Source organism: Pecten maximus, chromosome 6, assembly GCF_902652985.1.
Source record: "Pecten maximus chromosome 6, xPecMax1.1, whole genome shotgun sequence".
NCBI classification, from domain to species: domain Eukaryota; kingdom Metazoa; phylum Mollusca; class Bivalvia; order Pectinida; family Pectinidae; genus Pecten; species Pecten maximus.
In genome coordinates this window covers 29,605,278-29,632,148 of record NC_047020.1, presented here as the reverse complement: position 1 = coordinate 29,632,148, position 26,871 = coordinate 29,605,278, and the positions used below count along the sequence as shown (strand labels likewise).

Below are 26,871 nucleotides of genomic sequence, written 5' to 3'. Positions count from 1 at the left end.
TAGCCCCTCCACCAGTGTCCCGTGTATCCTTTCCCACCTTAGTTAGCCCCTACACCAGTGTCCCGTGTATCCTCCCCACCTTAGTTAAGCCCCCTCCACCAGTGTCGTGTATCCTTCCCACCTTAGTTAGCCCCTCCACCAGTGTCCCGTGTATCCTTCCCGCCTTAGTTAGCCCCTCCACCAGTATCTCCGTGTATCCTCCCACCTCAGCCCCTCCACCAGTGTCCCAGTGTATCTTTCACACCTTAGTTAACCCCTCCACCAGTGTCCCGTGTATCTTTCACACCTTAGTTAGCCCCTCCACCAGTGTCCCCGTGTATCCTTCCCACCTTAGTTAACCCCTCCACCAGTGTCCCGTGTATCTTTCACACCTTAGTTAACCCCTCCACCAGTGTCCCGTGTATCTTTCACACCTTAGTTAGCCCCTCCACCAGTGTCCCCGTGTATCCTTCCCACCTCAGCCCCTCCACCAGTGTCCCAGTGTATCCTTCACACCTTAGTTAGCCCCTCCCCCAGTGTCCCGAGTATCCTCCTCCCCCTTAGTTAGCCCCTCCACCAGTGTCCCGAGTATCCTCCTCCCCCTTAGTTAGCCCCTCCACCAGTGTCCCGAGTATCCTCCTCCCCCTTAGTTAGCCCCTCCCCCAGTGTCCCGAGTATCCTCCTCCCCCTTAGTTAGCCCCTCCCCCAGTGTCCCGAGTATCCTCCTCCCCCTTAGTTAGCCCCTCCACCAGTGTCCCCGTGTATCCTTCCAACCTTAGTTAACCCCTCCACCAGTGTACCGTGTATCCTTCCTACCTTAGTTAACCCCTCCACCAGTGTCCCCGTTTATCCTTCCAGCCTTAGTTAGCCCCTCCACCAGTGTCTCTTGTATCCTTCCCACCTTAGTTAGCCCCTCCACCAGTATCCACGTGTATCCTTCCCACCTTAGTTAGCCCCTCCACCAGTATCCACGTGTATCCTTCCCACCTTAGTTAGCCCCTCCACCAGTATCCACGTGTATCCTTCCTACCTTAGTTAACCCCTCCACCAGTGTCCCGTGTATCCTTCCAACCTTAGTTAGCCCCTACACCAGTGTACCGTGTATCCTTCCCACCTTAGTTAGCCCCTCCACCAGTGTCTCTTGTATCCTTCCCACCTTAGTTAGCCCCTCCACCAGTGTCCCTTGTATCCTTCCCACCTTAGTTAGCCCCTCCACCAGTGTACCGTGTATCATTCCCACCTTAGTTAGCCCCTCCATCAGTATCCACGTGTATCCTCCCAACTTTAGTTAGCCCTTCCACCAGTGTCCCTTGTATCCTTCCCACCTTAGTTAACCCCTCCACCAGTGTCCCGTGTATCCTTCCCACCTTAGTTAGCCCCTACACCAGTGTCCCTGTGTATCCTTCCCACCTTAGTTAACCCCTCCACCAGTGTACCATGTATATTTCCCACCTTAGTTAGCCCCTCCCCCAGTATCCACGTGTATCTTTGCCACCTTAGTTAGCCCCTACACCAGTGTACCGTGTATCCTTCCCACCTTAGTTAGCCCCTCCCCCAGTATCCACGTGTATCTTTCCCACCTTAGTTAGCCCCTCCACCAGTATCTACGTGTATCATTCCCGCCTTAGTTAGCCCCTACACCAGTGTCCCCGTGTATCCTCCCCACTTTAGTTAGCCCCTACACCACTGTCCCCGCGTATCCTTCCCACCTTAGCCCCTACACCGGTGTCCCCGTGTATCCTCCCCACTTTAGCCCCTACACCAGTATCCACGTGTATCCTCCCCAATTTAGCCCCCCATCAGTGTCCACGTGTATCCTCCCCACCTAAGCCCCTACACCAGTATCCACGTGTATCCTCCCCAATTTAGCCCCCCATCAGTGTCCACGTGTATCCTCCCCACCTAAGCCCCTACACCAGTGTCCCCGTGTATCCTTCCCACTTTAGCCCCCCATCAGTGTCCACGTGTATCCTCCCCACCTTAGCCCCTCCACCAGTATCCACGTGTATCCTTCCCACCTTAGCCCCTACACCAGTGTCCCGTGTATCCTCCCCACTTTAGCCCCCATCAGTGTCCACGTGTATCCTTCCCACCTTATATAACCCCTCCATCCCAAGTATCTGACATATGCTGACAGTATGACTATGGACTAGCTGTAGGATACCGTACCGAGATCCTCCTCGATGGTATGCATGCTATGCTTGCCTTTCTGGAGCCGCTTCTTCCTCTCCAGCCACACTTTGTTAAATGTAAGATAGAGGAAGAGACAAGAGAATGAGATCACACCGTAAAGTCGGAAAGTCCACACCATCCCCAGCACGTGAGGCGGGTACAATAGACCGGTCAGTACACTACCCAGGCCTTTACCTGTAAAATAAGATATAGGTATACAGTCAGTACACTTCCCAGGTATTTACCTGTACAATAAGATAGAGGTATACAGTCAGTACCCACCCATGTCTTTACCGTTACAATAAGATATAGGTATACAGTCACTACACTATCCAGGTATTTACCTGTAAAATAAGATATAGGTATACAGTCAGTACACTACCAAGGCCTTTACCTGTAAAATAAAATATAGGTATACAGTCGGTTAACTACCCAGGTCTTTACCTGTAAAATAAGATTATCTTATTTTAAAGGTAAGGGCCTTTTTTGTAGTGTACTTACTGTATACCTATATCTTATTTACATGTTTTAACACATCAAGTTCAAGTTAACGACTTATGCTCAAATATTAAATACAAGATTTATCAATGATATCTTAAGTACTTTGCTGAAAAAAAAAGTCTAACACTAAGCTGGTCCAGACTATCTAGTAAGTAGTCGAGCTGACACATCTTATGCATTATTGTCAATCTAATTAAAATTAGACTTGTAATTTCTACTCCTCTACGATACTCTACGATACACTGCAATACAAGTATTGAAGTGTATCGTAGAGGAGTGGAAATTACAAGTCTGATTTTAATTAGATTGGCATTATTGTTGTACGGTCATCGGATTATAAGTCTTTCAAATAGTGTCTGATCCAATTAGTATATTTGTAAATAAATTATGTTTAGATCAAATCAAACCATCGGCATTTAAATTCACCTGAGGAAAAACAACTTGAGCGTAGACGTCGCTGTTAGAACATTATAAATCAGTACATTGTTTAAAATGGCACGCGTAAACAGGTACGCGAAAGCCGCAAATCTAATCGAACATTTAGTTCCAAAATTCAAACCAAAATGCCGAAACAGAAGACGTATTCGACCTTTTGTTTTAAGATGTACTTTACGTGCCCGCATCAGTAATGGTCATTTTGTAGAACAGTGCTCGTAACAGACAAACTGACGAGAGTCTCGGGGCCATTCTACCGCCATTTAACTGCAGCGCAGCACCTTCCACGACCATAGACGGTTTGTTTGTTGGGAAAGTTCCACCAAAACAGGAAATGCTATTATTGATCTCGGGCCCAGCGTATGATGTCACCTAGGCAATACCCATTCCATCTAAGGAGTAAACGTCCACCAACTGATGCCTCCGTTTATATGTGCCCAAATAGCCATTCTATAAAAGCGTATCCATGTTATTATAAAGAATGGAAAACCAAATTCAAGTCATATAAAATATATAAAATCGCCCTAAAGGGTTACAATGGCCATTTTGGGGTAGGTGCTGAAGTAACAAAACGACGTGGTAGTATTCGTGATCGAGTGATGATGTTTTTATAGCCGGGGGAAAAGAGATCGACTTGAACGGTCCATATTAATATTCCCCATTTTTACTACTGGTGGTAATGCAAAAATTGATCAAATTTAAATAGCTTGTCAACTTTTTATTTTAAATTTCAACTTCTTTTAATTTCAAAAAGTATTTATTTACTTTCATTTCGTCCCTTCAAAAACACATGCGCAGTGAGGTTAAACGAGGAATTGTGGGTAAAACAAAGTGTATTATAGTAATTAGTACATAGTTGATTCGTCCTTGGTGAGTGCGGATCATATTTACATGGTGACAATGTTTTCCAGTTAAAAGATGAAGGAAAATATGCACAGTATAGAAAAAAAACAGGTAATTTTCCTCGGCAGTTTCAAAAGTCAACATCTTCCAAATCGATCGTATATTAGCTATCCTGCCTTAGGTTTTAGGGGAAATATAGATATAATCGGACTTCCGCGTACATTCAAAAGAGAGCACTGAGTTACACTGTATTCTCGATATAACAATATGATTATATTGAATATAATTTCCAAATTATTTCTATAAATGTGTATAACAAGAATATCTATCTCATGCAGTTTGATATACAGTATACTGTCTCTGATCGATACTACATAGAGCCTTCAGCTGGCATTCAAATTGTAGTAAACTATTTAGAGGCATGTTGTCCCGCCGTTAAAATCGGTCAAATCGATACAATTCTAACCTTGGAACTATTCCGGGACATTGATATAAAAATAAACAGAGTTTTGCCTAAGAATACCTAGGTGTATGGCGTTATAACTGCCCTGTACCATATTTTCAACAACTTTCCGAGCCGTGGGTCCAACAGAACTGTCTCGAAGGTCCAACGGAACAACCACGACTTGCCAACAAACCCTCGCGATGTCCAATAGAGCAACTATCACTTTTAATGACGCACAACCTGTGGGTCAAACAGAACCCTCGCGTGAGGTCTAATGGATCAACCACGACTTATAACTGTTACGATTTTGGGTATAACAGAACATTGGCGAGGTTCAGTTGAATAACTACGATTTTGAATGACTGGACGAGTTATATATCCGACAGAATGACTACCATTTTCAATGGTAGATCCAACATAATGAATCATAATCTCAATAGCTACAAGAGATGTTAGTTTGCCAACAGAAACAGCACGATTCACAATGGCTACACGAGATGCAAGTCCACCAATAGAACCAACACGACCTACAATGGCTGCTGGAGTTGAAGATCAAACATAACGACATTGGCATGGCTTGGAATGGTATCTCGAGCTATATATCTAATATATCGGGGGAAACGGCTTTCAAATACAATTTGACAAAAAATGCATCGTGGGATAAAAATCAGAAACTGCTTATCTTGTACAAAACTGTAGTAAATGTTTAAAAGCAGCAGTATGACTCATACCCATTTGAGGCACGAAGAACAAAATGAGATTGCGGTCTGATTTGATTGGTTGATAAAGCCGACAGTAATATATACCATGAGTCTATGGAGTCAATATCCAACATATCGACATTATGTATTTTACAGAAAACTGTTCTATATGGAAATTACATAAAAACAGGACCATTCTCCTTTAAATGTTCGAGATAGAAATATCTGTATCCAAATGTTACTGATGATATTGTATATGTTATTACTATGGTACACTGAGGCCTTCCTCTGTAAATCTTCCGACCTCGTGATTTACATATCTACAGGACAAGACATTGATGTTAGCTGAAGGGTATGTGTTAACAAACGTGCAATGGGACAAACCTGATGAGAGCTGGGAATAAGCATGGCCATATTTACCGGCCTACAGACTTGGTGCTCCACATCGACAGGCGTTCGCTACACACTATACTGTATTAGTATCAGGGAAGCGAGTCGTACGTTAAATGAAATAAATATGTTTAAACGAAATCAATATTTCTTTATCGGCCGCAAATAGAAGTATCATTAAATGAATTTAAATCTATCTAACTGATTTAGACATGTTTCGATTGTGGCAAACATCCCACGAAGTGGATATTTTACTCGATATTTCCTATACTCACGAGGAATGGATTGGATGAATGGGTTGTAATCCCGAATAATTACACAAAGGGAATCTAGATTACACCCAATCCTAACTACATGTAGTCGTAATCCTAATTAGATGGAACCAAGACTACACCCAATCCTAACTACATGTAGACGTAATCCTAATTAGATGGAACCAAGACTACACCCAATCCTAACTACATGTAGACGTAATCCTAATTATACAGATGGAACCAAGACTACACCCAATCCTAACTACATGTAGACGTAATCCTAATTAGATGGAACCAAGACTACACCCAATCCTAACTACATGTAGTCGTAATCCTAATTATACAGATGGAACCAAGACTACACCCAATCCTAACTACATGTAGTCGTAATCCTAATTATACAGATGGAACCAAGACTACACACCCAATCCTAACTACATGTAGTCGTAATACTAATTATACAGATGGAACCAAGACTACACCCAATCCTAACTACATGTAGTCGTAATCCTAATTATACAGATGGAACCAAGACTACACCCAATCCTAACTACATGTAGTCGTAATCCTAATTATACAGATGGAACCAAGACTACACCCAATCCTAACTACATGTAGACGTAATCCTAATTAGATGGAACCAAGACTACACCCAATCCTAACTACATGTAGACGTAATCCTAATTATACAGATGGAACCAAGACTACACCCAATCCTAACTACATGTAGACGTAATCCTAATTAGATGGAACCAATACTACACCCAATCCTAACTACATGTAGTCGTAATCCTAATTATACAGATGGAACCAAGACTACACCCAATCCTAACTACATGCAGTCGTAATCCTAATTATACAGATGGAACCAAGACTACACACCCAATCCTAACTACATGTAGTCGTAATCCTAATTATACAGATGGAACCAAGACTACACCCAATCCTAACTACATGTAGTCGTAATCCTAATTATACAGATGGAACCAAGACTACACCCAATCCTAACTACATGTAGTCGTAATCCTAATTATACAGATGGAACCAAGACTACACCCAATCCTAACTACATGTAGACGTAATCCTAATTATACAGATGGAACCAAGACTACACCCAATCCTAACTACATGTAGTCGTAATCCTAATTATACAGATGGAACCAAGACTACACACCAAATCCTAAATACATGTAGTCGTTATCCTAATTATACAGATGGAACCAAGACTACACACCCAATCCTAAATACATGTAGTCGTTATCCTAATTATACAGATGGAACCAAGACTACACCCAATCCTAACTACATGTAGTCGTAATCCTAATTATACAGATGGAACCAAGACTACACCCAATCCTAACTACATGTAGTCGTAATCCTAAATATACAGATGGAACCAAGACTACACACCCAATCCTAAATACATGTAGTCGTTATCCTAATTATACAGATGGAACCAAGACTACACACCCAATCCTAACTACATGTAGTCGTAATCCTAATTATACAGATGGAACCAAGACTACACACCCAATCCTAACTACATGTAGACTGATACAGATCACCACCATATATAAGTCATTCTAAACGCACGATCAAGCCCGGGTAAACAAGGGTGATTTATATAAGTTGGTACATGTATAACTTGTTTCGCTTAGTTTACATCTTACATAACACTACATCTTAAACAACTCGGAGGGAAAACGTGGGTTTAGATATATTCCGTTCCCGCTGAACACAAAGGTTTATTCTGTGACCTTTAAGATTGATGTAAGTCTGTTTACTTCAATTACAGCGCGAGTTGTACAATTATCAAGGGTGAAAATTATCGGCTATTCTGAGGACACACATGCTATTTCATGTACATGACCCCCATGTGCTGTCAAAGCCGTGATCCCCATAGGACTTGTCTGATCAGTTGCCGTGACAGCCAGCATTTACGTCATTGCCTCGTATAGCGTGTGCAAAAAATGAACTTTATCCTTATCAATGACTCATGGGAGGAAACGTGATGTGTCCGTGTGTCAGTCCGTCCGTCCGTAGTCCGGTCCGTGCGTCCGTTCGTCCGTCCGTAGGTACGTCATGTGACTTCCTTCCATATAGCTTTCTTTGAAATTGTCAAATTTCCTTATTAGTTACAATGTATAAAAATGAAAGAAAGAAAAAGAAAAAAAAATGAATAAATTTGATCGCCATGCAGTGTGATTAATCCAAGGCAGAATAAAAACAACAACAACAACAACAAAAGTTTTAAAAATTAAAAAAAAAAGAAAAAAAAAGAGTGAAAGTCAGGGTGTGGCAACTGCGCATGCACAAATTACAGGACGGACACTTCCACATAGTTTGACGTTGCTATAGATTGGTTTATCCCGTATATATCGCTTCTTGTAAATTCCGTCAGATGTGTTCTTGTTTCATCAGCTAAATTGTGTATTCTTTTTTATCCTTGGAACAAGAGATACACAAATATCTACAGATGGGGAGATGCCAATGAAAACAGATGAGACTTGACCAGAACATCCGGAGAGACTTCCGGTGTCATTCTGCTGCTCTAACGAGTCTGATGACAAAATGTTATGGAATGCATTGATTAAATAAGGGAAAACATACCGGTATAACAATGACGGGAAATGTGTAGGTTTGTCTTGATAAAGATGACATGTCATTTTAGACAGCACAAGTCTTAAGGTTTAAGGCATAAGGTTTGCTATAATACTTGTCCTGTACATTAAAAGAGCTACAATAACACCAGGATCACGGAGCCGTAGACAGAACGACCCGGATTCTCAGCCTATCTATGCAGTCTTCTTATAAGACCTTATTTTCTTGATATCATGATACTTAATCTAAATTCGATTTATACATTATAATGGTTTCTTCCTGAGATGAAGTACCCGGAAGTTTGACATATTTCTAAGCCTACTGTTATCTGCTAGAACTTCTGGAAGGACGTCTTTCAATACACATTTGTCGAAACGTCAGAATCATAAACCAAATCGTGTCCCAGATGGATTTAAGGTAAATGAACCTGCGGAGTTTTTATCCAATTCATTATGAAAATGAGGGACCGTCGGAATGCTGTTCCGGGTGTAATAACGCCAGAGCGGACTTGGCGACTTTTAAATGGTAAGTTGATAGAATGATGACAATGAGTATGTGACACACAGAAAAGGCAGACAAACAAACAAACAGACAGACAGACGAACAGACAGATAGACACAGATGAAAAATATCTATTCGCGTAGGTTTGAGTATTGACCTATATATCCAAGTTACCAAGGCTCATGCTATGCTTACTTTGCATCTCAATGTTTAACATGCATTAAATACAGGTATTGCAAATCATCTGCATATAATTTGAAATGGAATGTTAAATAATTACCACATCCAAAATGACAGCCTCGAATGACTGCCTGAAGGGTAGGAGCTGTCCCGGGGGGTGCCAGTATACTACTGTAAGAGGTGGCTGCAGCCAGAACGAGGCCCATGTTGAGTCCATAAAGTACTTCCACAGCCAGAATCTGCCAGGGGTTGGTAAGGAAAGAGTAACATATAAATCGTATTCCGAACGACACAAATCCGAGATAGATACAGTTCAAGTGTCCAAACTTGAGGATGATAGGACCAGATGCGAATAAAAACACGGTTTCAACCATACAGCTGATGAGAAGTGTCGCTCCCGGGAACAATAAGCAGTGTGTTTCCAAGGTGATCCTGTAAATACCAGAAAAGAAATGTTTCGCACGCGCCGAGCATAAACCCGAGACAAGTCAGTGCAAGGAGAAACATAACTATGTTTGGATGATCCAGGAATACACTTAAATTCCGGGAGAAATTTCCACACACAATATTCCTGTCTATCGGGAGAAGACATGATACTGCCGCTGCCACTGTCAGCAAAAATACGAAAATATAAAACGAGAAATTATAGTTGGTACTCGTGTCCGTGCTCAAAAGGTCAACTAAAATGGCAGACGTTACAGCAAAAACAGCAAATCCTAGAGTACCCCATAGCTTCTGTTTTCCCCATAAGTTACGTTTTTCACCTCCAAGAATATTTTGAGTTATAGCGTCCCCGAGGCCTAGTATAGGCGCCTCAGATACGTTACCAAGGAGATAAAGAAGGAGAAAAAGCCAGAAAGTCAGCGTCATTTCTCCTGTGTCAATTTTCTCCATATGTAAGCATGGCTGATTGGTCACGTCCGTACACGTGACGTTACACGATAGTTCCATGTCAACAGGACAGTTCATGTTGAAGTAACTGTCACTGTTATACGTCATATTGCTCAGGAGGAAGTTCGCGCAGTTTGTATCCTTTTCTATAATAACTTCACCGGAAGTGTCTTTTCTTAACGATAGGTAAATCTGAGATAAGGATATTCCTAGATTTTCGTTATGGCCTAAATTCAGGATATAATCCTTACATCGTTGTGGCTGTTGCTTGTTTCCAGGAGATCCACAAAAACCAACTTCCGGTTTCGAATTACCACTTCTGATTTTACAATCTAAGGAACACTTGAGGCCGTGACTTTCCATCCATGAAAATGAAGGCCAAAAATTCCCCGTATCCTTTTTATTACTAATGGACGTCAATTTTGCTGACCGGTATTTCTTGAAATCAATCTGAACATAATTCGTGAACAACGTTGGACAATGGACGCCATTTTCAAAATGTTTCGGAATGCAATCATGGATGTATGAATTAAACTGATTACAGTGAATGATAGTTTTCATTTTTACAGAATGTTTATAAATGCCCTTTTCCGGTACAAGTAGAAGTAGAAGATGGAACACACCATTGAGTAAACAGCACGTGATTAAGATGACTTTATGCCTTTTGAATTCTGTCAGCAAGATTACCAATGATTGGTCGGACTATGTAACCAATAAATGGCATCGTCCCATATATTATACCAACTTCTCGCGAGGTCAGTCCAATGTGCTTCATGTAGAGAGTTACAAATGGGTAAAGACAACCCATACCTGTAATAAATCAGATATAGATATTAGTACATGTTCATATTCACAAACACAATCTAATGTAATAAAATAACTGTATAATTCAAGCAAAGCATATCAATATAAAATCACCAAAGTGCTATTAATGGTATTATAGAATCATTAAGTATTATCAATATTATATCGACGCGGATTAAATGTCAAAATGGGGGCAAGTTGTGGACAATAAGGGAACCCAACTACAATGACACCCATATACATTATAAGGACAGTAAGGCTAGGTGTTCTGAATGGGTCTTCTGAAGCAGGATGAAAGCCGTCATTCAGATGTGGGTCAAATTCACATAATGTATCATTCTCAAATCATAACTGACAATACCATATCATAACCAGGTTAGTGACAATATCACATTATAACCAGGTTAGTGACAATATCATATTATAACTAGGTTAGTGACTGTGTCATATTATAACCAGGTTAGTGACAATATCATATTATAACTAAGTTAGTGACAATATCATATTATAACCAGGTTAGTGACTATATCATATTATAAACAGGTTAGTGACAATATCATATTATAATCAGATTAGTGACAATATAAAATTGTAATGAAGTGGGTCACAAAGATAAATTCAATATTCATCTTTTGTGGACGTTTGATGCGGTGTATAATGTACCGAAACATGTTTTAGACAAAAATATTGTCAATTATACATGTGTATAGTCAGACAGCCAAACATTTACCAGTTGACCAGGGCTTAAGATTAATTACCTGGCGTTAGTATGTATTATCTAACTTTATTATGTAAATGTTTATATCACCATGCCACGTGGACTACTGGACATGTGTATCTTTTGTATTTAAGAACCAGATAGTAAGGTTCGGGGGCAGTAGTCGGGAGGCGGTCAACGGGCCACTCCAAGACAATGTCCTGGGCGGCAGCCCAGGGTAAGTCCTTTCACTACTGTGTTGAATGAAACTATGATTGTATGTAAACTATAATAAAAGGCTGGCCAACCAACGAATGAGTCTGCGATTATAACATCACCAACATTTACAACAACACTAATGAATGAAGAACAACGAAAAAAATATTAAATATTATAATATGCGACTGTATAGACATTCGAATAGACATTAACCGAGACAATCGCTGATTGTTTCTACTTGGGTTAAGTGTTGTTTACATCGTGAACAACCAAAAGAGATGACAAATTGAATAAAGATCAGCAGTATGGAATGTTTTTGACAGTAAACAAGTTTTTTTTATTGTTTACACAGTTCATAATCTGAAGGGAAATATCCTCATAATACCAATAACTTTGTATGTCGTACTGTAGCCAACGACGGGAACATTGTATCAGACATATCGACACTGCTTAAGTATACAGACGCAACGGCCAAACAAAGTATGTTATCGCCTCCTTCGTCTGTAATAAAGACTCTACGTACATTACAAGAGAGTTCGGCAAAAATAGTTCCTGGTAATAACCTTCGAAAACTAGCTTGTAGACTTCATAAAATTATTTCTGCGGCAACTCAGCATTTTATGAAAGTCCAATATATCAACATCAGTGGTATCCTACACAACACGTCTATATAGCACTGTTATTTCTTAGCTATCATCATCTCAAGCTATTCAATATCTAGAAAGCATCGCGGACAGCTGATTTGAGATGGCCTACAAACAAGTTCTAGTTATTCAAATGAGGGTCCATCTAGTCGGACACCTGGACACTGGCAATTTACTCATTATATGAAATTGTTAGCCTCCAGAGCTTTTCGTGTATCGAAAGACTCTTTCCATCAAATATAATTTCAGGAAACGTATGGATTCCATCGAAGACTACATCAGAAAGTGAGCAAAACGAGATCTTTTCAGGAAACTACCAATTCTGCAGCGACTGCGCAATCAAAATGAGGTCAGCAGGGCGATAGTGGCTTGTGGTGACTTTAAGCACCCCAATACGTAAAGAACGCCGAGGAATATCAACATCAACCGCCTACCTCAATAATAACCAACGTTAACAAAAGGGACAGCGTACAGCTAAGGTGTACGAAATATGTGGTGATTTCTATTTCTTTATAGTAGTTCATGTAGCCTTCCTGCTTCAACAACCTCCGGTGAAAACGTGTCACTGTGAAATATGATTCCATGTAGATGTCGGTTGCTTGCAGTGTAAGAGGTCCAATGAACCTGCATATCTCGCTTGGCATTCACTGCTTTGCAGACTCTCTGCCTTTTAGCCAATCAAAACAGCTGTTTGTAGACTCTTGGCCTTTTAACCAATCGAAACATTTGTTTGTAGACTCTCGGTCTTTCAGCCAATCGAAACCATTCTTTGTAGACTCACTGCCTATTAGCCAATCGAAACAGTTGTTCGTAGACTCTCGATCTTTCAGCCAATCAAAATAGTAGTTTGAGTATTTTACCTTGAACACTCGCCAATGTCGATCATGTCTTGCCAGATGCTCTGTGAGGATTTATAGCATACACCATCCGCAGAAATATCGTGATTCTAGGCCTTACGGTCTATAAGAGGAAGGCAATGGAGTGTTTTAACAACTCTGTCCTCTGTGACCTTGACTATGAGACAAGATTGTATCTTTTCAACAACCTCCTCTGGCTTTATACCAGAAACATACCACTGAAATATTTTGATTCTGGCTCTTTTAGTTTTTCAAAAGCCGCTTAGGTGTTTTAATAGAGTTGACCCATGTGACCTTGAATACGGGCATAAAAGGGACGCCGGTCGGACGTACGACGGACGCCGCACAGCGTCATAAGCCAACTTTTTATTCAAGCAAATGTGCCGAAAATTGTGATCCTGTATTCGAGAGATGCAGTTTGATCAAGACAAAGTGAATTTCATGGTCGGTATTACTATCTTCCTATAGGAAAATATCAATAGTATTCAATACGAAGTTCGACGCCTTCGATACTTGTTGATATGCCTAATGGAACACCAGGGCCCGTATATTCATGAAACTGTAATCGTACTCAAAATCATATTTTGGCGATGTATCTGATATATCAATTGGGTTTTTTTTCAAATGATCCAACGGAGTTTTAGAAAGACTGTAAATGAGATATTATTTTGGATGTTTAGGTTTTTTTCCTTTTAAATGCTATTTCCTGATTAAAGCCAGTTTACAGGAAGTTTTGTTGAGCACTGATTTCATGGTTGGGTATGACGATGGTTTCATGAATACGGACCTTGGTCCTATCTTCCTGGTACTATTTCAATAGTACAACCCCCTCTCCCCTCAACTCTAAATGGCACATATTAAACTCAATCGTCAGCCACATTGAATCATCAGGATTGTACAAAAGCCATATACTATTACTAACACAACATATTACTCATCACAAATAAAATCGATTTAATGTACAAAATATTAGATTGGCATACACTTAGTACGTCATAAAGACTTTCTAGTTAATCGATCAAGCAGCAGTCACACTGCAACTATACATCATTATATAATATAGGTAGCCGTATCATCAGTCGTAATATTTCAACGGAGTCCTGATGGATAATTATACACGTGCAGCCATTGTGATGAAGGACTCTCATGGCAGCCTTTTACATTTCAGACCCGACATAAACGTGATTTTACGATTACACGTCAAACGGCGGAAACACATCATTCACGAGCGCTCATGTAGCAGATGATGTTGATATAGTGCAGTGACTGTGATCTAAACGTGTACGGCTGAACCACGTGACCTTTATGTTATGATTACAGGGATTATTGAGCCGATGACGTAACAGGGTTTGTTTGATTCATGATATCGGGACACAACGGTAGTTATAGAAGCACTGAGTGGTTAGTTAACTGACGTGGTGACTTACTGCTCAATAGTAAGATTTTACTGACGTACTGACTTACTGCTCAATAGTAAGATTTAACTGACGTACTGACTTACTGCACAATAGTAAGATTTTACTGACGTGGTGACTTACTACTCAATAGTAAGATTTTACTGACGTGGTGACTTACTGCTCAAAAGTAAGATTTTACTGACGTACTGACTTACTGCTCAATATAAAGATTTTACTAACGTACTGACTTACTGCTCAATAGTTAGATTTACTGACTTACTGACTTACTGCTCAAAAGTAAGATTTTACTGACTTACTGCTCAATAGTAAGATTTTACTGACGTACAGACTTACTGCTCAATAGTAAGATTTTACTGACGTACAGACTTACTGCTCAATAGTAAGATTTTACTGACATACTGACTTACTGCTCAATAGTAAGATTTTACTGACGTACTGACTTACTGCTCAATAGAAAGATTTTACTGACAAACGGACTTACTGCTCAATTGTAAGATTTTACTGACGTACTGACTTACTGCTCAATAGAAAGATTTTACTGACAAACGGACTTACTGCTCAATTGTAAGATTTTACTGACGTACTGACTTACTGCTCAATAGTAAGATTTTACTGACGTACTGACTTACTGCTCAATAGAAAGATTTTACTGACAAACGGACTTACTGCTCAATAGTAAGATTTTACTGACGTACTGACTTACTGCTCAATAGTAAGATTTTACTGACGTACTGACTTACTGCTCAATAGTAAGATTTTACTGACGTACTGACTTACTGCTCAACAGTAAGATTTTACTGACTTACTGACTTACTGCTCAACAGTAAGATTTTACTGACGTACTGACTTACTGCTCAATATTGAGATTTTACTGACGTACTGACTTACTGCTCAATAGTAAGATTTTACTGACATACTGACTTACTGCTCAATATTGAGATTTTACTAATGCATTGCGAGGTTACTGTTTAATGATAGGAGCAATTAAAGCAAAGATTGAAAGCATTTTTTTTCATATAAAAAGAGTCACAGACCCTCGAGTATTGATAACGAAGACTGGAACACCAACATAACGCTTTAAGTGAATCATTTATTAAAACAGATCGTATAGAAAATTTATTGGGAATATTGACTGCGACAAAAATATCCTGTTCGACCATTCAGTTTCTGGAAACTGTCTATATCGTTCGCATCCAAAGGTTCCTTGTCGAAAACAAGCCAACGTTGTTGATTCAAAGCACAAATTTCATTCCTATCGTGTAAGGTTTCCACTTATGGAAACGCAAACACTAACTTAGAGTAACTTAGCCTCTTACGGGAAAAGGAATTCGTCTGTGCTGTCCAGAATTTAAAAAAAAACCTGCATGCAATAAAGTACAGTTTTGCAGCATCTTACAATCAATGTGGCTAAAATAGAACCGAACGCAGAACTGATCCGATGTTAGTTGAAGAAAAAACCTGACGTTAACAGAGTGCGTTAACATTTCAATTTTTCAGCTTGAAAGATATTTGTGTTATTAACACGAAGCTTATTATATGTAATATGAAATTATATGTTTATAGTTTATATGTCAAACTATGGTTAAACTGGGGTGAGACTTTCCGCGTGTTTAATCGATCAGGCTCAAAATATATTTATCTTTCGTTTATGCTGGTGTACGCGTTGGTCAAAAAGTATAAATAATATACACCATTCCCTTTCTTTCCTGTCAGCTGTTCAACTTTTAGACGTTTTTTTTAAACGTGGCTATTTATAGATTACTTATGTTGCTTTGGAAAGTTAAACGACAGTATTCTAACGATAAATGTCTTCCTTTCTGAGTCATTTTAACTATTCGAGCATATGTCCATTCAATAATCCAGGACAAGGACAGTACTTGACAAAGGGTACTTCCGGTTATAACTTACCTGCAAGTGTAAAGAAGTAGAACATCTTTACCGGAAGTAGAGTCCGGTTTACGTGGTACCATTTCGCTCTAATCACGTCCTTACTCGCTTCACTTGAATCAGACATTTCCGGTCAATCTGAAATTAGATTTTAAACATCTTTCAACCATACTCCAAAGTAACTTCAAAAACCAAAGTACTTGTTGTCTAAATTATCTATCAACATTTTGTTGCGAAGCGTGAAAGCATCAAATTCCATGCTATTAGTCGAAATCAAATTCTGATATTCACAATGACATTTCAACCTTCTCAAGGAAATCACTTTTAATAATGAATCACACCCAGTGAAAATATATTGCTGTCCCGTTTTGTTATACTCCGGTGTACAACATAAGGACTATTGATATTAAACTGTTCCTGTATAGAACTCTCAATAGTCGACCATATTTTCAGCTGCAATCCAGTAGAACAGTGAAATGGACACTTGTCGTCATGGAAATTCCCGGTTTCAATCTCTGACTGCAAAACATCTAGGAAATGCAAATTCAAAATCACAGATAAGGTCACTTGTTCCCAGAAGCATTCTAGCTCTATTCCTTTGAGATCCAAGTTCATTGCTTAAAGAGTGTTCCTTCAAATTTCATTATTGTTATATTGCTGTTTCCGGTTCCGCAAATCCTTTTTATAGATTATAATCACGCCCTCTCTCGATGGAGTTGAGATTAAGACGTGAATAACCTAAAGCAGTACACTGATTGCTTGATAGGGCTGCGCAATAGAGCTGCGCAATAGAGCTGCGTGTGCTTTAAAGTCCAAGACATGCTTTAACCTTCAATGACTATCAATAATAACAAAGAGTTTTCAGCACAACTATAGGTTGATTCCAAAACTGAAAACCTAAAGCGAGTACCATTTTAGGATATTTTTTTAGATTGCAAATTATAGATAATATTTAGCACTTTTCTTCTCTACACACGTTACGCCTGACAATAGTTAAAGATGCGGTGTTGTGCTACGTGTAAGCTGTATGTACTAACACAATACAATGAGAACGGCGAGTCGCGCCAGGACGTGTAAGATAGCGGTAAAGTCCTTATAATGCATGTATATACATATCTAAGTTTGTTATGCTTTAATGCACTCTCTGGTACACCCGAGGCATTTCAAAGACACGGCTATTACATCAATAGTGCAGATGTCTGGTGTATTGAACTCAACACGAAATCAGCCATAGTTAGTACCAGGGCAGCATGTGATAATGTCAGTATAATTTGTCCACATCTCGCCGAACTGAAATACCACAGTTGTGTCTGGAAAAGAGTTAATCTATAACAACATGAAACACTCCAATATAAGCAATATCAGAGATACTACCAAAGTTAGACCGACATTAAGTAGGTAAGAAAAGCATGCATTTAAAATAAAACTACACCAAACTAGATAACATATCGGGAGGAATTGTTTTCATTTAATGGACACGATTTTAAGTATTCATAAATAATTGAAACAGGTTAGGAATTCCGTGATGTAGCCTGGAGGAGATTACGTTTTCTACTGCCATAAAGCTTTGTGTGTGCTGTCCTGTAGAACCACTTGTAAATTCCAGTTTAATGTGAACTCCCAGGTTACCTAACCAGACTAATCGGGTGATGGTGTGGTTATTTACTACAGGATAGACGTCTCTCTGATTAAAACTAGGGATTCACGACAATTACTATTCCCAATGCTTGTTAAATAAATGCTAGATCTCTTATCTTGACGAAATAAATGCTAAATCTCTTATCATGACGAAATAAATGCTAGATCTCTTATCTTGACGAAATAAATGCTAAATCTCTTATCATGACGAAATAAATGCTAGATCTCTTATCTTGAAAGAAATGTTAGATCTCTTATCTTGACGAAATAAATGCTAAATCTCTTATCATGACGAAATAAATGCTAGATCTCTTATCTTGACGAAATAAATGTTAAATCTCTTATCTTGACGGGAAAAAAAAGCTAAATCTCTTATCTTGACGAAATAAATGCTAGATCTCTTATCTTGACGAAACGAATGCTAAATCTCTTATCTTGACGAAAGAAATGCTAAATCTCTTATCCTGACGAAAGAAATGCTAAATCTCTTATCTTGACGAAAGAAATGCTAAATCTCTTATCTTGACAATTGTTGGCTAAATTAGCTACATGGCGTTTTTTTCTGAAATGAATAGTTTCCCTTTTTATGTTCTTTGATTTTAGTTCACATATTTATATGCTTATGAATTCCCTATTAATTAGTGTGTTAAATGGTATACACGATTTTTTAAGCTAGTGTTGTAAACGCGTACGGATATTGTGACTTCGTTCAACAGTAATTAAAACCTTACCAACCCATGGGAGAAATCTGTTGACTTTCGGTTCGATTATATTATTTTTAAAGATAATCATCTATTTTCAATTTATTTATCTTTCTATTTGTTTTTCATAATAAAATTTCTTGTTTTACATTGTACTTACCTGTTTTCGATTCCTTTATCATTATCTAGACCTGTTTTCAATACATTTATCATTAGCTTTACCTGTTTTCAATACATTTATCATTAGCTTTACCTGTTTTCAATAATTTATCATTAGCTTTACCTGTTTTCAATTCCTTTATCATTATCTAGACCTGTTTTCAATTCCTTTATCATTATCTAGACCTGTTTTCAATTCCTTTATCATTATCTATACCTGTTTTCGATTCCTTTATCATTATCTATACATGTTTTAAATAAATTTATCATTATCTATACTTATATATTTTTCATGTGCTGATATCATCATTTAAAATTTTATAATAACAAAAGCAGCGATATACCACATCAGATAAAAGTCTGAGATACTCACCTAAAATATCCCTGTTTTTACACGAAACGATTAACATGTGGTATATTAAGTCTCATTCGCTGATCGCTTAATGGCATGGAAGAAAATGTATTCCAACGCTCGTTTGACGACAGGCTCACACTAAATGTCGCACTGTCTTTTGATATTCATGACTAATGTCATTATTTAGTTAACAGTAAAAATTCAGCCGCAAGGTCTTACTATTTCAAATACTTAAATACTGATAGTAGAAACTTAATTGAAACCATCTTCATCATTTTCGGAACTCAAGAAAGTTTTCATCACGTGGATTAATGATTGCACATATTGTTCTATGAGGTGTTTTGTTATCACGAGGTATATACACACTATCAGCATATCATTTTCAGTTGCCATACCATATTTATAACAGTTCACATAATAGACGTGTCGCTGAGCTTTAACTGAAATAATGATTTATACTAGATATAGTCCAATTCTCCTCAGTTCTCATTGGCTTAAATATGGTCACGTGGAGGTCAATATTTTGAGAGATAACTTAATGTTTCTATTTTTAGAAACACCGAATCAAAATTGCGTGAATGACGTCATACTTATTGTGACGTTACAAAGCCCCAAGGAAATTTGTTATCAAATATAATCCACACTTGTGCAAACAAGTTTCATATCTAATATAAAAGTAAAGGGCCTTTGATTAGGGTGATACTTGACTCCTCCAGGTTGGTATTACAGCATATTAACCTCGCTAAAGGTCCATTATTGATAAATATAGAAAGTATAATAAGCCAGAATTACATTAAGATAATAGATATGTCGTTGCACGTAACCTGTAATAACGTATTATACAGAAAATATAACGTGTCAAAACAACATTTCCAAAGTACTTTATCATACTCCTAATCGTGTTACAGTAAACGTCAAGTCGATCCCAATATAGGTATGTTCATAAATATCTTGTCTGGTGACCTTTGACCTAACAGCCGCTGTACCCTGGAAACCTCATATGCCGTGTAAATATATCATTAGTTGCTATATATATTTTTCTGTCGACATTTATCATATCTCTGCCCGGAACTCGCCGCGATATTAAGACTAATACATTATGGGAGGCGGTAGAACACGGTTCAGCTTAAGAAAGCTTAAATGGGCGACGGTCCTTATATTTGTCAGGATTCGTGGAATTATAGCAGTAAATGTCGTAGTTTTCAAGACAAATTGAGATTGAAGGACAAAACAACCTATTATTTCAAGGATATAATAGATTTATTGACAAATTTCATAAATCTATGTAACAGAGTTTAGCGTGTCATCAACTGTAGGACTTTAAAGGTGATCGTTACCGAGACTTTGAAATAAATTATGTCGGCTCTCCACAGGAACCCAAACCCCGAGTGTGACAAGGTTTTGTGTAGAACGTAAAATATTGTATATATTAGGTGATAGAGTTGCTCATGGCTTTTGTTGATTTAATAAGTTCACCTTTCGAGTTGCTCCCATAATAGAATGATCAATAGATTTGCTGGTGGAAGATTTAGTTCACATAAAATACAGATAAATAGAAAATTCGTCGGGGGACATCCTACAGTTAAACAAAACCTGGGATCCTATACAATTATGTATCATTTCCACTCACATCCATTATCAGAATCAAATGTGACTCCCACGTGTTAACCAAAGGTCGCTGTATTGTGAGTCTTTATCTGTGTTTTTCAAAAATAACTGCTGCTCGTACAAACATTCGACAAAGTTCCCAGATATATGAACTATGACGGGAGCTTGTTTATGATTTATAAAATATATCAATTGCCAAATGGGAAGTAAGAGGAAATTAAATCATTTTATCTTATCAATATATATATATGTTTATATTCCAACTTTATGTATCTAACTCTGAATATATGTTGAGTCAATATGCAGACGATTCAACAATATGCCTTGATGATGATGAAACTTCATTAGATAACGCACTAAGCACACTTGATCTTTTTACAGACTGTTCTGGTTTACGAACAAACCTGGACAAAACCCACTTATTATGGATTGGGGTTAAACGGGGTTGTGGTGAGGAATATTTACAAGAGAGAGGTCTTCATTGGAACCATAGTGGAAAATTTAAACTACTTGGCATTTCTTTTGATCTGACTAAGGAAGACATCACTAAGCATAATTTTGAAGAAAAACTTGTATCTGTTAAAAAACTCTTAAATGACTGGTCTTTTAGAAACTTGAGTTATTTGGAAAAAAATTACAGTTATAAAAACTCTAGTACTACCAATATTTACGCATTTATTTTCTACACTCCCAGATCCATCAGAAACATTTCTCCAAAATCTACAAAAAGTTTTTTTCAATTTTTTATGGTCGGGAAAAAAAGATAAAATCAAAAGAAATACAATGATAAATACTTATGAAAATGGGGGACTAGGAATGCCGCATGTAAAATCTTATTGTCAAGCTCAAAAAATAACATGGATAAAGAAATTATTGAATCCAGAAAACTATTCCAGTTGGAAAGTATTACTATTAAGTAAGGTGGAAAAGATGGGAGGAGATAAACTTTGGGACCTGAATAGTGATGGATTACTGAAAATTTCATGTAAATTTAACACATTTTGGCAAAATGTAATTCAGATATGGGCTTCCTTGACACGTGTACCTCCCACAACCCCGAATGACCAATTATCTCAACCATTGTGGTTAAACAATAAAATTCTTGTAAATAATAAACATGTTATATACTATAAATGGATAAAGAACAATGTGTTTTTCATTAATGACTTAGTAAATGAGACTGGTGAATTTCTATCTTTTGAAGAATTCCAGCGGAAGTATAATATAAATACTAATGTCATAACCTTTCAAGGGCTACTCTCTGCTATTCCAAGGAACTGGAAACAAAATATTATCAATAATGGTAGAAAACTAAATAATATTGAAGGCAATTTAATTACTTCGCTTAAGTCTAACGAAAAAGTGGCTAAACATTTTTGTAATCTTCTTATCGGTGAACAGCAGGAATTTCCAAACAAAGTCATAGAAAAATGGAATAGAAAGTTAGGAACTGTATTTAATTTGGAAGATTGGAAACTGATATTTAAGTCAGTTTTTTTGTTGTCAGATGATACAAACATAAGGACTTTTCAATTTAGGTTGCTTCATAGAATTATTTATACAAATTCTAGATTAATGAAAATGAAAATTGTTGAAAGTGAACTATGTACTTTTTGTATGGCTAATAGAGAAACAATTGAACACCTTTTCTGGGAATGCCCTTATGTTCGTGTTCTATGGGAATTCATAAAAAATAGATTTATAACTAATTTAAATATATTGTTTGATATGAATTGTACTTCAGTCCTGTTAGGTTGCAAGAATGACTCTCAATTTGATGTTATTAATTTTTGTATTTTACTTGTGAAAAAGTATATTTATTCCTGCAGATGTAAAAGTATTATCCCATCTATTGAAGGGATCCGGTCAATTTTTATGTACTATAAACAAATTGAAAAACAAAGTGTGATATTTTATCCCCGAACAAAGGCAAACCGAATAAGAGAAAGATGGATTTCTATCAGCACAGCACTGGATCTAGTTAATAACTAATAATATTAAGTAAGATTGAAAATATATTTTGTACTAGACAGTAAAAGTATATATGTAAGCAGAAGTAAGAATTAATCAAATAGCCATGCTTTGTTTCTTGTAGCAATGTGTTTATATATGTGAACTTGGAAAAATAAAGAAAGTGAGGAAAAAAAAAACTTTATGTATCTAAGTATATTATAGCGTATGGTTACCTAAACAAGATAAACGTCACATGGTAAAGACATTCTCACGCAGATTTCCACAATTTCGACCTCAGCAATCAACAACAATCACACAAAGTGGTCTTGGGTAAGAAAACTATGAATGTATCTGAGTATATATATATAATATCCTACATACCATCTTTGTATCTTATATAAAGAGGAATTTGTATATATGACGTGGTTTTCAATTAATTCAACAGAGATAGCGATCGTATTGAAGTAGCTAAAAACATCTACTAGTATCACACAGTATTCTCATGGTTTAAATCTGGTCGTTAAGACTGCTCGAGCTCCGTGCTCTGGTTTACAGAAAAACACGAGGAGGACTCCTGATAAATCAAAGGTTGTTGACTTTGGAGAGAAACCAACCGATCTTTTACTATGAAACCTTAACAAAACTCTTTAAAACCTCTTGATGCTAACTCTAATTCGTTTTTAAAATTTGACACGCATAATTTCAATATCTGAAGACATCTGCACATTTTAATGTTCTTTGAAGAATTTGATGATTCTGTTTAACTAAAAGGGACAGAAACATCATTTAAAACACATCTGCCACGTCTTAAGTTCTGTTTCCGCCACTTGTTTGGCATTTTTACCAGTTTAAAAATTGTTGGAAAGATAGAAAATCGTGGATAAGATTGCTGATATTGTATCTTTAAATTATTAATAACTCTCTGACACGTTAAGGATGCTTAAAGCATGATAGAGGATCTCTTCAGGACTCAAACCAGATTTACTTAAATGTGCATGTACTTTTAATTATCTTTTTATTCATTTCTTGGCATTTTTACTTTAAGTCACTTGGATCTTTTTTAAAACTTGTATTGACGACTTTTATTTTAGAATATGTTCACGTGGCTGTGTTTCATTGATCGCGCTGCTTATTTTTTACGATATACATTCTGTAAATATATATGATACACCATTAGTTTTTGGTTCCTTGTAGAGTACAACAGGGAAGCTGATAAGAGTGTAAATTGAGAATCATCGTACGTTTTCATTACATGAAACTTCTTTCAGTTTTATTTGATTTAAAACAGTTTCTGCAATTCTTTTATAATATACCACCATAACAGCTCTATTATGGTACAAACAACTTCTCTTTAATCCTTATCGAACTTTTCATAGTCATAACTTCACTGATATCTACGTCAGCCATCGTATAACCAGTGATACCCTAAAGCTAGCAATGTGAATTGTACGAGAAGCACAGAAGAAGAATTCCGCGAATATGACCCCTGCCACATGACCTCGAACGCGACGAAGCTTCCATTTTATAACGAGGGAATTACTTTTCCAAACAGCATAAATATTTCTCCAGCCAGTGGTAATACGGATAGGGAATAATTCCTCTCATATATAAATCTTAATGTTGGAAATGTTTTTGTTTTTAAATTCATTATAACACATAAACTACACTGGCAGCGTTTTTCCCTCCGCGCCGTTCAAGAGTGAATGGTTTTCCGGCCAACAAAACGCATGGTGTTCTGACATATCCCTACGCCTATCACACCCGAGGTTATGTCTGAAGCTCCTCCGAGGAGCTCCGATTTGATAAAATATAGCCGTCTTACAAAATGGATTACGCCATGCCAGTTATACATAGAGAATGGAGTTTACAAGTGATATATAACAGAACATATGCTAGATACACGACAAAATAATTCCAACATCTGTCTTCAGAAAGGATCGCAGACTGATCATCGCGACCACGACTTTAGACAGTTAATCGGATTCAGTCTGGATAAAAAGTCACTGACAGCGCCTGTTAAACACGATGCTTTCCTTGTGAACATTTGACATCCTTCAGACTGTCTAGCTTATAACTGCTGCCACAGTTCTGAACCGCCAATTACCAAACAATGGGCCATTTTTACCAGGTCCGGGAGGTTCGGAGTCAACGTCGTAATATATTTACACTGACAGCGAAGATAGACTGGGTGTCGGTGAAGAGAGACATGGTGTCGGTGAAGGTAGATTTGGTGTCGGTGAAGATAGACATGGTGTCGACCATGATAGGCTGGGTGTCGGTGAAGATAGGCTTGGTGTCGGCGAAGAGAGACATGGTGTCGCGAAGATAGGCTGGGTGTCGGTGAAGATAGACATGGTGTCGACCATGATAGGCTGGGTGTCGGTGAAGATAGGCTTGGTGTCGGTGAAGATAGGTTTGGTGTCGGTGAAGATAGACTGGGTGTCGGTGAAGATAGGCTGGGTGTCGGTGAAGATAGGCTTGGTGTCGGTGAAGATAGGCTGGGTGTCGGTGAAGATATGCTTTGTGTCGGCGAAGATAGACTGGGTGTCGGTGAAGATAGGTTTGGTGTCGGTGAAGATAGGTTTGGTGTCGGTGAAGATAGGTTTGGTGTCGGTGAAGATAGGCTGGGTGTCGGCGAAGATTGGCTGGGTGTCGGTGAAGAGAGACATTGTGTCGACGAAGATAGGCTGGGTGTCGACGAAGATAGACTGGGTGTCGGTGAAGAGAGACATGGTGTCGGTGAAGATAGGCTGGGTGTTGGTGAAGATAGGCTGGGTGTCGGTGAAGATAGGCTGGGTGTTGGTGAAGATAGGCTGGTTGTTGGTGAAGATAGGCTGGGTGTCGGTGAAGAGAGACATGGTGTCGGTGAAGATAGGCTGGGTGTCGGTGAAGAGAGACATGGTGTCGGTGAAGTTAGGCTTGGTGTCGGTGAAGATAGGCTGGGTGTCGGTGAAGATAGGCTGGGTGTCGGTGAAGATAGGCTGGGTGTCGGTGAAGATTGGCTGGGTGTCGGTGAAGATAGGCTTGGTGTCGGTGAAGATAGGCTTGGTGTCGGTGAAGATAGACATGGTGTCGGTGAAGAGAGACATGGTGTCGGTGAAGATAGGCTGGGTGTCGGTGAAGATAGACTGGGTGTCGGTGAAGATAGGCTTGGTGTCGGTGAAGATAGGTTTGGTGTTGGTGAAGATAGGCTAGGTGTCGGTGAAGATAGGCTGGGTGTTGGTGAAGATAGGCTGGGTGTCGGTGAAGATAGGCTGGGTGTCGGTGAAGATAGGCTGGGTGTCGGTGAAGATAGGCTGGGTGTCGGTGAAGATAGACTGGTGTCGGTGAAGATAGGCTGGGTGTCGGTGAAGATAGGCTGGGTGTCGGTGAAGAGAGACATGGTGTCGGCGAAGATAGGCTGGGTGTCGGTGAAGATAGGCTGGGTGTCGGTGAAGAGAGACATGGTATCGGCGAAGATAGGCTTGGTGTCGGTGAAGATAGGCTGGGTGTCGGTGAAGATAGGCTGGGTGTCGTTGAAGATAGGCTGGGTGTCGGTGAAGATAGGCTGGGTGTCGGTGAAGATAGGCTGGGTGTCGGTGAAGAGAGACATGGTGTCGGTGAAGATAGGCTGGGTGTCGGTGAAGAGAGACATGGTGTCGGTGAAGATAGGCTGGGTGTCGGTGAAGAGAGACATGGTGTCGGTGAAGATAGGCTTGGTGTCGGTGAAGATAGGCTGGGTGTCGGTGAAGATAGGCTGGTGTCGGTGAAGATAGGCTGGGTGTCGGTGAAGATAGGCTGGGTGTCGGTGAAGAGAGACATGGTGTCGGCGAAGATAGGCTTGGTGTCGGTGAAGATAGGCTGGGTGTCGGTGAAGATAGGCTGGGTGTCGGTGAAGATAGGCTGGGTGTCGGTGAAGATAGGCTGGGTGTCGGTGAAGATAGGCTTGGTGTCGGTGAAGATAGACTGGGTGTCGGTGAAGATAGGCTTGGTGTCGGTGAAGATAGGTTTGGTGTCGGTGAAGATAGGCTTGGTGTCGGTGAAGATAGGCTGGGTGTC

At 38.8% G+C, this 26,871-nt stretch overlaps 1 pseudogene; it reads right to left on the bottom strand.

The window, feature by feature from the left end:
- The window catches only part of LOC117329493, a 75,661-nt pseudogene that overhangs the window by 7,446 nt on the left and 41,344 nt on the right, over window positions 1–26,871 (bottom strand).